Here is a 9,522-nt window from a genome sequence, read left to right as displayed (position 1 = left end):
ACAATAGCCAAAAGGTGGAACCAACCCAAATGTGCACTAACAGATGAATGGGAAAACAAAATGTGGCATATACTTCCAGTGGAATATTACTTAGCCTTAAAAAGGAAGGAAATTCTGACATAAGCTACAACGTGGATGAACCTGGAGGACACAGTGATAAGTGAAAAAAAAGTTGCAGAAAAGACAAATAGGGTATGATTCCACTGAACTGAGATATCTAGAGTAGTCAAATTCGTAAAAACAGTAAGTAAAATAGCAGTTGCCAGAGCCTGTGGGGGACGGGGAAATGGAAAGTTGTGATTTAATGGGTATAGGTTCAGTTGCACAAGTTGAAAAAGTTCTGGAGACTAGATGCACAACAATGCATGCATACTTAAAACCACTAAACCACACAATTAGAAATGGTTAAGATGGTAAGTTTTATGTGTTTTTTACCACAATTAAAAAAATAGAATTCATAATTAAAAAAAGAAAGAAAAACATCATGAAAATAAGATGGGCGGATGGATGGATGGGGGATGGACAGATGGACAGACATGTGATAAAGGAAGTACAGTCCATTGTTGAGAGTAGAATCTTGGTGGTGGGGCAAGGGTATTCTTTCCACTTTGCTGTACATTTGAAATGTTTCCTCAGAAAGGGTTGGGGAAATGAGTCTCCTATTGAGTGAAGACTTGGAATGAGCTAACCACTTGGGTTTTTTCTCGCTCAAGAGGATCTCTTCCTTTCAACTCAGAGGGAGTTTGAAGCTCTCCCAGGGCACTTAAGGTGCTTTCCCTCTGCCTCCTGTATAGCTGCCTTTGATCACTGTCCCCGAAACCTCATTTAATTTGAGGATGTCGTGGCTGCCGTGAAGGAGGAAAAGCTGTCATTGTATCTTATAGAAAGAAAGAAACTTTCCCCGACCTGGCATTCAATCTCTCCCAGGTCCCATCCTTTGAGCCATTTTTACTTAGACAAAGAGTCCCTCCAAGAAGGACCCAACCTGTGACCTATGAACAAAGTGCGTCCCTCTTGATATTTTTAGCCAAGAATGTTGGGCCTAATTTTAGCCCCTGTAACTCTTTGGGCTCTTTCGCTAGCAAATGATTTTTCAAATTTGGCACAAATATGAAAAAGCTGAGCTCACTAGAGCAATGCAAACCAGAAGAGAATGTTCCAGTCGTTATTCAAGCTCCTCTCCCACAGCATCATTTATCAGTCAAATAACATGATGAAAGAAGTGAAAGATGTGACATTTCTCCATGTTCGTGCCCTTAATCATCATCTGGTGTGTCCTGAGGCTGTGAAACATGGTACAGGAATTCATTCATTTTCATAGCATCAGATGGGAGAAATGCAGGCTGCTGGCATAAATCTGATGAAGAATGCAGTCAGCTGCTTCTGCAAATCAAAAAATTGGGGGATTTAAGGAATATGAGATTCAACCTGATAGACTGCAGGCAGCGCAAGACACATAATTTGTGGGGCCCAGTGCAAAATAAAAATGTGAGGGCCCTTGTTCTAAAAGTATTAAGAATGTCAAGACAGTTACAGCAGAATATTAAACCAAGCAAAGAGTTCTTTTGAGTATGGGGACCTGTGTGACTGCATAGGTCACACACCCATGAAGCCAGCCCTGGCTCCCATGGGAAATAAGTTACTTATTTTTACTGATGTGACAAAACATCAAAATAGTTTGAACATGAAGCTGTTGGATGATGAGAATTGCTCATTTCTTCAAGGCAGTGCTGATATTCCCACTAAGTGAGGCATGCCAATGAAGCACATAAAAGCATTTAGGGACTGCATTTATTTCCCATTGCTGAGCTCCCTGACCTTGCTAGAATGGGCAGCTAGCACAAATACAGAGTGGGCATGCAATATTTTTTTAAGTAGGCTCCACACCCAACATGGGGCTCAAACTTACGACCCCCCGAGATCAAGGGTCACACGCCCTAACAACTGAGCCAGCCAGGCACACCTAGGCATGCAATATTGATTGAATTAATCACAGAATTTTAAAACTGTAAAGCCACATTTCCAGAACCGATTCATGTATTTTGATAAATACGAATTTTGTTTTAAGCTTATGCATCTTCCTTTTCCTAAGAGGGCGAACCTTAGAAAGTGCCGTTAACGAGCCATCTTATTTTCTTGATGTATTTCAAAGTAAATTCCGGGTTTAAATACAAAAAGGAGCAATTAAGCTAAATACCAGTCAACACTCTACAGGTAATTTATTGGTTCACCCAACTGAAAGACCAGGGACAATCATCAAGGCTATTGGTGAGGTCTCACATGATGTCATTAGAACCCATCTTCCTTTCACTTCCAGTGGTAATATCCACCTCCTGCTGTATTGGATTCCTTGTCAAGCCATGTGTACATGATGGCTCCAAGCAGCTGCAATTATGCATCAACTGCAATAGGAAACCCAGGAGGAAAGAGAGCTCACTACCCCTGCAGCACAAATAGAAGTCCAAGACCTGAACTTCAGTAGACTGATTGGCCTTACTTAGGTCTTGTGCCCATCTCTAAATCAGTCCGTGGCTGGGGGGATAGAATACTCTGAGTGTCTTAGTCTTGGTCATGAATCTCACCCCCAAGTCCAGAAATAGAGACAGCTTTTGCAGGGACTGAGAATGGAGCCAGGGTGGATTCCCCAAATGGAAATTTCGGAATTGTCATCACAGGAAGTAGAGTGAGCCAGCCAGGCACACCTAGGCATGCAATATTGATTGAATTAATCACAGAATTTAAAAACTGTAAAGCCACATTTCCAGAACTCATTCATGTATTTTGATAAAGAAGAATTTTGTTTTAAGCTTATGCATCTTCCTTTTCCTAAGAGGGCGAACCTTAGAAAGGTTCTTTCTGCCCATCAGAGGCAGAAAGCAAGCTACCCCTACCATGAAGACACTGTGTCCCCGGAAACTTAAAGATGGAATACAAGTCAATAACCATCCTGAAGTTTCTGGCTATGTTTCAGTGTTCTGGGCTACAGGTCCAAGTGAGTCTCTGAAAGCATCCCCCCCCCTACCCCGCCCAACTAAACAACTGAAATTAAAGCTGAGAGCCAGCATTAGGTACATGAGTCTAGAGTCAAACTGAGATGCTCCAGGATGGAATACACCCTGCAGTTCTCAAAAATGATTCATGACTACGAGTGCTATTCAGATTTGTTTTTATTTTTTTTTAAGATTTTATTTATTTATTTGACAGAGAGAGACACAGTGAGAGCAGGAACACAAGCAGGGGGAGTGGGAGAGGGAGAAGCAGGCTTCCCGCTGAGCAGGGAGCCCGATGTGGGGCTCGAACCCAGGACCCTGGGATCATGACCTGAGCCGAAGGCAGACGCTTAACGACTGAGCCACCCAGGCACCCTCAGATTTGTTTTTAATTTAGAATTGTCTTCACTGTAAACATCTAAAAAGAGAAAATTGTTCAGTCGATGTTATACCAGTATTCTCTCACTGACTTGTTCAAGATGACTCTGCCCATAACTCTGCACAGCTACATTAAACTTATGTAAATGGCTATTTAAACACTTATTTTTAATCCATATTTGTAATGTGCTTCTACTAAAAAAAAAAAAAATCCACGCAGCCCTAAGATGGCGACTAGTAATAACCAAACCACCATCTTCAGCAGTGAGAGCTTGCATCTGTTGACCTTCCATCTTGCATCATCTCCCCTATTCAGTCCCCTGCACAAATCCTAATTTGCCTAAGACAGAGCTCTGCTGAAATTCCATGAGGACAAGGGCCAACTCAGAGCTAGTTACAATGATGCACTTTCACAGGAGATGGAGGTAATTGAACCCCGCCCAGGTGGCAGGTGGGCTGGGCACCAGGTGCTGCTGCATTCTTTTTTTTTTTTTTTTTTTTTAGTGAATGCTAGGGCATTCTTTTTTTTTTTAAGATTTTATTTATTTATTTGACAGAGATATAGCAAGAGAGGGAACATAAGCAGGGGGGAGTGGGAGAGGGAGAAGCAGGCTCCCCGCCAAGCAGGGAGTCCTATGTGGGGCTTGATCCCTGGACCCCGGGATCATGACCTGAGCCGAAGGCAGACACTTAACAATTGAACCACCCAGGCGCCCCAATGCTGGTGCATTCTTAAGAGACAATTGGCAGGTTCAATCCAACCAGTAAAAAAGCTGCACAAAAAGATTCTGCGATGTTTGACACAGGGACATGCCTCTGTGAAGATGAAGGACAACTTGGAGGTTCCAGATTGCCAGGTTGCCAGATTGCTCATTGCCTCGGTTCAGTGGGAGGGCAGGACCAAGCACCCTGGTCCTGTCATCAGAAGCTCAAGACTGGTGATAGTCTTATAATGCAGACTGCTAGCCAGATACTCCATTTTGCCTCCTCATTGGAGCATTTTCCCCAGGTCGGAGCTTCGTTTCCATGACAATGCAAGTGTCACACTGAAACTTAGCTTTACACTAGCAGAGCCAGTTCACCCATTCAATAATTTAATAAATATTTATTGAGCACCAACTATGTGCCGGGAACAGCTCCCCACACCAGGGATAGCAATAAACCAGAATGACAAATTGCTTGCCCTCGTGCTGCTTACCTTACGGTTGACAGACTCAGATAACAAACATAGAAAGAAGTAAATGAGTGTGTGATGTCCAGCAGTAATCGATGCTATAAAATAAAGTAAAACAGAGTGATGTGATGGGAAAGAAACTGTGGTCAGGCAAGATCTCTCTGAGAAAGGAAATTTGAACTACCAACCCATGATAAGCCAGCCTCTTGAAGATGTGGAAAAAAGCATTCAGACCAGGGGACCAGCCAGTGCCAAAGGCTGAGCTAGAAATGAACTTGTTTGATGGACGGAAGGAAGGCTCGACGAACTAGAAACAGGGACAGGAGAAGAAAGGGAAGGGGTGAGGCTGGAGGCATGGAGCAGGCAAGAGCAATGGGCACATAACAAAGGCCTCTCACTCGCCACGCTAGTGGTCAAAATGATCTGCTCCAATTGTGAACTCTACAATAAAACGTGTCATTAGTGGGGCGCCTGGGTGGCTCAGTCGTTAAGTGACTGCCTTCAGCTCAGGTCATGACCCCAGGGTCCTGGGATCGAGCCCCGCATCGGGCAACGGGCTCCCTGCTCGGCAGGAAGCCTGCCTCTCCCTCTCCTGCTCTGCCTGCTTGTGCTCTCTCTCTTGCTGTCTTTCTCTGTCAAATGAATAAATAAAATCTTGGGGCTCCTCAGTGGCTCAGTCATTAAGCGTCTGCCTTTGGCTCAGGTCACGATCCCAGGGTCCTGGAATGGAGCCCCACGTCGAGCTCCCTGCTCCACGGGAAGCCTGCTTCTCCCTCTCCCACTCCCTCTGCTTGTGTTCCCTCTCTCGCTGTCTCTCTCTCTCTCTCTGTCAATTAAATATCTTAAAAAAAAACGTGTCATTAGCGATTTACAAACCCGGGATTCATTCCCAGAGAGCCCGCCCTTAAAGTCGTTGACAGGTTAATTTTACTGGCCCTTTACCGCCATCTGCTGGCGATATTCGGCATGCCCACGCCATGGTCGACCCTGGCTTAATGGAACACACACCGGATACTCTGGGGGGAGGGGTCGCCGCCGTTCAGGGCTTTCGGAGCCTTCCTAATTTCTACTGGTGTCCTAAACTAGAATCAGTGTTGAAGGTGAAGCCTGGCTTCTTCTTGCTGCTGATAGTAAAATGGAGAGAAAAGAGATGAAGTGAGAGAAAGAGCTGTAAACCCAAAAGGAACCAGGACTTGCTGGTTTGGGAAATACCCACACTATGCAACCACCAAGGGTACTAACAATGAGGAGATTTGCTGTAAGGAAAGCATGTTCTAAGAAGGACGCTGAGGGTGTGGCTGTACAAACTTTTGTTAATACCTCCGAAAGATCAAAAGTTCAGAGTACTCAGTCACACAAAAGGCTCTTTGAAAGAAGCCCATGAAAGATGCTCAACATTATTAGTCATCAGGGAAATGCAAATCAAAACCACAATGGATATCACCTTACACTCATTAGAATGACTATTTTTTTTAAAGATTTTATTTATTTATTTGTCAGAGAGAGAGCACAAGCAGGGGGAGCAGCGGGCAGAGGGAGAGGGAGACTCCCCGCTGAGCAGGGAGCCCAACATGGCACTGGAACCCAGGACCCTGGGATCATGACCTGAGCCGAAGGCAGACACTTAACCACTGAGCCACCCAGGTGTCCCTAGAATGGCTGTTATTTAAAAAAAAAAAGAAGGAAGGATGGAAGGAGGGAGGGAGGAGGGAGGAAGGACGTAACAAATGTTGAGGATATGGAGAAACTGGAACCCTACGCATTGCTTGAGGGAATGTAAAGTGGTGACTGAGGAAAAGTTTGGTGGTTCCTCAAAAGTTAAACATAGAATTACCATATAATCCAGCAATTCCACTCACAGGTATGTACCCAAAAGAACTAAAAACAGGGACTCAAACTGATACTTGGACACCCAAGTTCATAGCAGTATTATTCACAACAGCCAAAAGGTGGAAACACGCCAAGCGATCATGAACAGATGAATGGATAAACAAGGTGTGGTGTATCCGAACAATGAGATATTACTCCTTGAAAAGGAACGAAATTCTGGCCCGTGCTGCAACATTAATGAATCTTGGAAACAAACTGCGCTGAGTGAAATAAGCCAGACACGGAAAGGAGAACTACGGTATGGTTTCACTTAAATGAAGTACCTGGAACAGGCAAACTGACAGAGACAAAGAGAGCAGACGTGACAGGGGCCTGGGACGGTGGGCGGGGGGGGGGGGGTGCGGGGGGGGTTGGGGATTGGTGGGGAGTTATTCTCTAATGGGTACAGAGTTTCTCTTTAGGAAGATGAAAAATTCTGGAGATAGTAGTGACACTGACACAACACTGTGTGTGTACTTAGGGCCATTGAATCGTGCACTGAAAATGGTAAATTTTATGTTATACATATTTCGCCACAATTTTTAAAGCCTCTTTGAAGAGAGGAAGCATGTGACTCCCAGATCCCCTTAGCCAGCTGAGCAGAAGTCACAAGTCACAAGGGACGGGAGTCTCTAGGAAAGCTACGTGGAGGAGACGAATGGAGTGAATTCCCGTGACACGCACCAGAGTCCCACGGGCTTCCTGAGGGTGTCATGTCAGTAGAAACATGGCCAGCTTGGAATGAAAAGGACAGAGACGAAAGAAGACAAAAAATGAAAGCAGGATGTCAACCTCCAAAATCCTTTAGGCAGGAAACAGGCTGGTGGAACCACTGAGCCACAAAAAGGTACTATCTGGCATCAGAAAGGAAAAATGACCTCAAAGGTAAAGTCTCAAGCCCAGAAGGTGGAGCCACAAGCCCAGAGGATTATTCTACGCCTACACAACAGATGAATTTTGAAATAGCTTGGGACCAGTGACTCCTTTTTTTCCTTTCATTTTCTCCCTTTTGAATGGAAAAGCCTATAACTTTTAGGTACCTTATGTCCACTCCACCATTGTATTTTGGGAGCAGGTAACCTGTTTCTTGAGTTTCTTAGATCCACGGATGGAAAGAAATTGTGCCCCACGATGAGTTATTCTCAGATCCTCCCTCTACCTAGTTCAGATGATGAGATAGGGGACCTTTGAGCTGATGAGATTCAGGTAAGAATTTTTTGCTTCAAGTTGATGCTATCACAGGATGAGACTTGGGGACGAAGTGAATGTATTTTGCATGTGGGATGGATGGGAACCTTTGGAGTCCAGAAAGCAGACTGCAGTAAGCAGAAAATAGCCCCCTAGAGATGTCCACATCCTCTCCCCAGAATCTGGGAGTGTGTTATGTTACACGACAAAAAGGAATTCTGATTGCAAATAAAATTAAGTTGCTAATCAGCTGACCTGGAAACAGATCACCCTGAATTATCCTGGCGGATACAATGTCACAGAGCCTTAACAGTGGAAGAAGAGGACAGAAGAGGAAGCCAGAGGGACGGGAGATGGGACTTGACCTGCAGTTTCTGGGGCTGGAGCTGGGGCAGTGGCCACACACCAAGGAATAGATGCAGACTCTGAAAGCTGGAGAAAACAGATTCTCCTCTAGAGCCTCTGCTCTAGAACACAGCCCTGCTGACACCTTGATTTTAGCCTTTTGAGATTTGTGCCAGACTTCTGACCTACAGAACTGTAAGATAAAAAATAACTTGTGTTGGGGCACCTGGGTGGCTCAGTTTCCACTGTTTCTTATGCAGCATTATTACTGGGGACAAAGCTGACCAGGACATAGAATTCCTGACAAGTCATGTAACGAGGGTCCTCCTTCTATGAATTAAGACAGTCCTGGTGTGTACCCATGTGCACGTGTGTGGAGGCATCCCTGTGCACACGAGGTCTGACCCACGTGCAGCCCTGGTTAAGTGGGGAAGATCCGTGTACGCCGTGCAGTGTGGGGTTACTCTCTGTCGCATCTGGAGGCACGAGGACTGTGTGCAATGTGACGGAATCTGTATGTTCAGGCTTCCTTCCTTGGTTTTCCTTCCCAGAATTCATTTGTTCCTTCACTATAAGGTGTCCAGGTCCTGGCTGAAAGCCTATGTGATTTTTTAGGCCCAACCATAGGCCACAACAAAGGCTTCCCCCTGGCAGTCCTCCCAGGAAGCTACCCTCCACGCCCCAGCCTGGGTGCCCAGCCAGTGCCTGGCAGTCTCTGAGTGGGGAGCAGCCAAGAACTCAGCGACCAACACCCTCCTCGGGTGCCCCTGCCAACCCCTCCCTGGCAGAGGGGAGGGGAAACCCTGAAGACACTTGTCTCCCAACTACCTCGGGACCCCGCACTTTCCTTCCCCACCCCAACTGCCGATGGGGGCCCCCAGATTCATAAAACTGCAGGAGCCTTTTGTTCGGGGCTCCCTCAGCAGTGAGACCACCCCCAGGCACTCATCCACCTGACCGTGGGCGCCATTCCCTAGGGAAAAAGGAATGGATGGAAGCACTTTCTCTGGTTTAGCCTCTTCCTTGCACTAAGTAAGCAATGAAAGGCTTGACTGTCACTTTAGTCTTGAATTGTCTTAGCTGGCTGCTCTCACACCTGGCAGCTCAGCTCTTCAGCTCAGCTGACCTCCTGACAGGACAGTGCTTTTAAGAGTGAACTACCTCAGGGCGCCTGGGTGGCTCAGCTGGTTAAGCGTCTGCCTTCAGCTCAGGTCATGATCCCAGGGTCCTGGGATCAAGCCCCGCATCGGGCTCCCTGCTCAGCTGTCTGCTTCTCCCTCTCCCTCTGCTGCTCCCCCTGCTTGTTCTTTCTCTCCGTCAAATAAATAAAATCTCAAAAAAAAAAAAAAAAGAGTGAACTACCTTATGCCTGGTGACTTTGGAAAATCTCTTTGCCTCTTCATGTAGTGGGTTCTTCATCTGTAAGATGGAAATGCTAACAATACCTACCTCAAAGGGGTTGACCTTGTGTGGACTTAATAGTCATTAAGTATATACTTAATAGTCATTAAGTATATGAGAAGCATAGAGTAAGTGTTAGCTAAGTGTTTGCTCTTATTATGTTCAACGTTGTCCATT

The sequence above is a fragment of the Zalophus californianus genome, chromosome 8 (assembly GCF_009762305.2).
Source record: "Zalophus californianus isolate mZalCal1 chromosome 8, mZalCal1.pri.v2, whole genome shotgun sequence".
In the NCBI taxonomy this organism is placed as follows: domain Eukaryota; kingdom Metazoa; phylum Chordata; class Mammalia; order Carnivora; family Otariidae; genus Zalophus; species Zalophus californianus.
The sequence above is the reverse complement of the archived record's forward strand: the minus strand, read 5'-3'. Positions refer to the sequence as shown.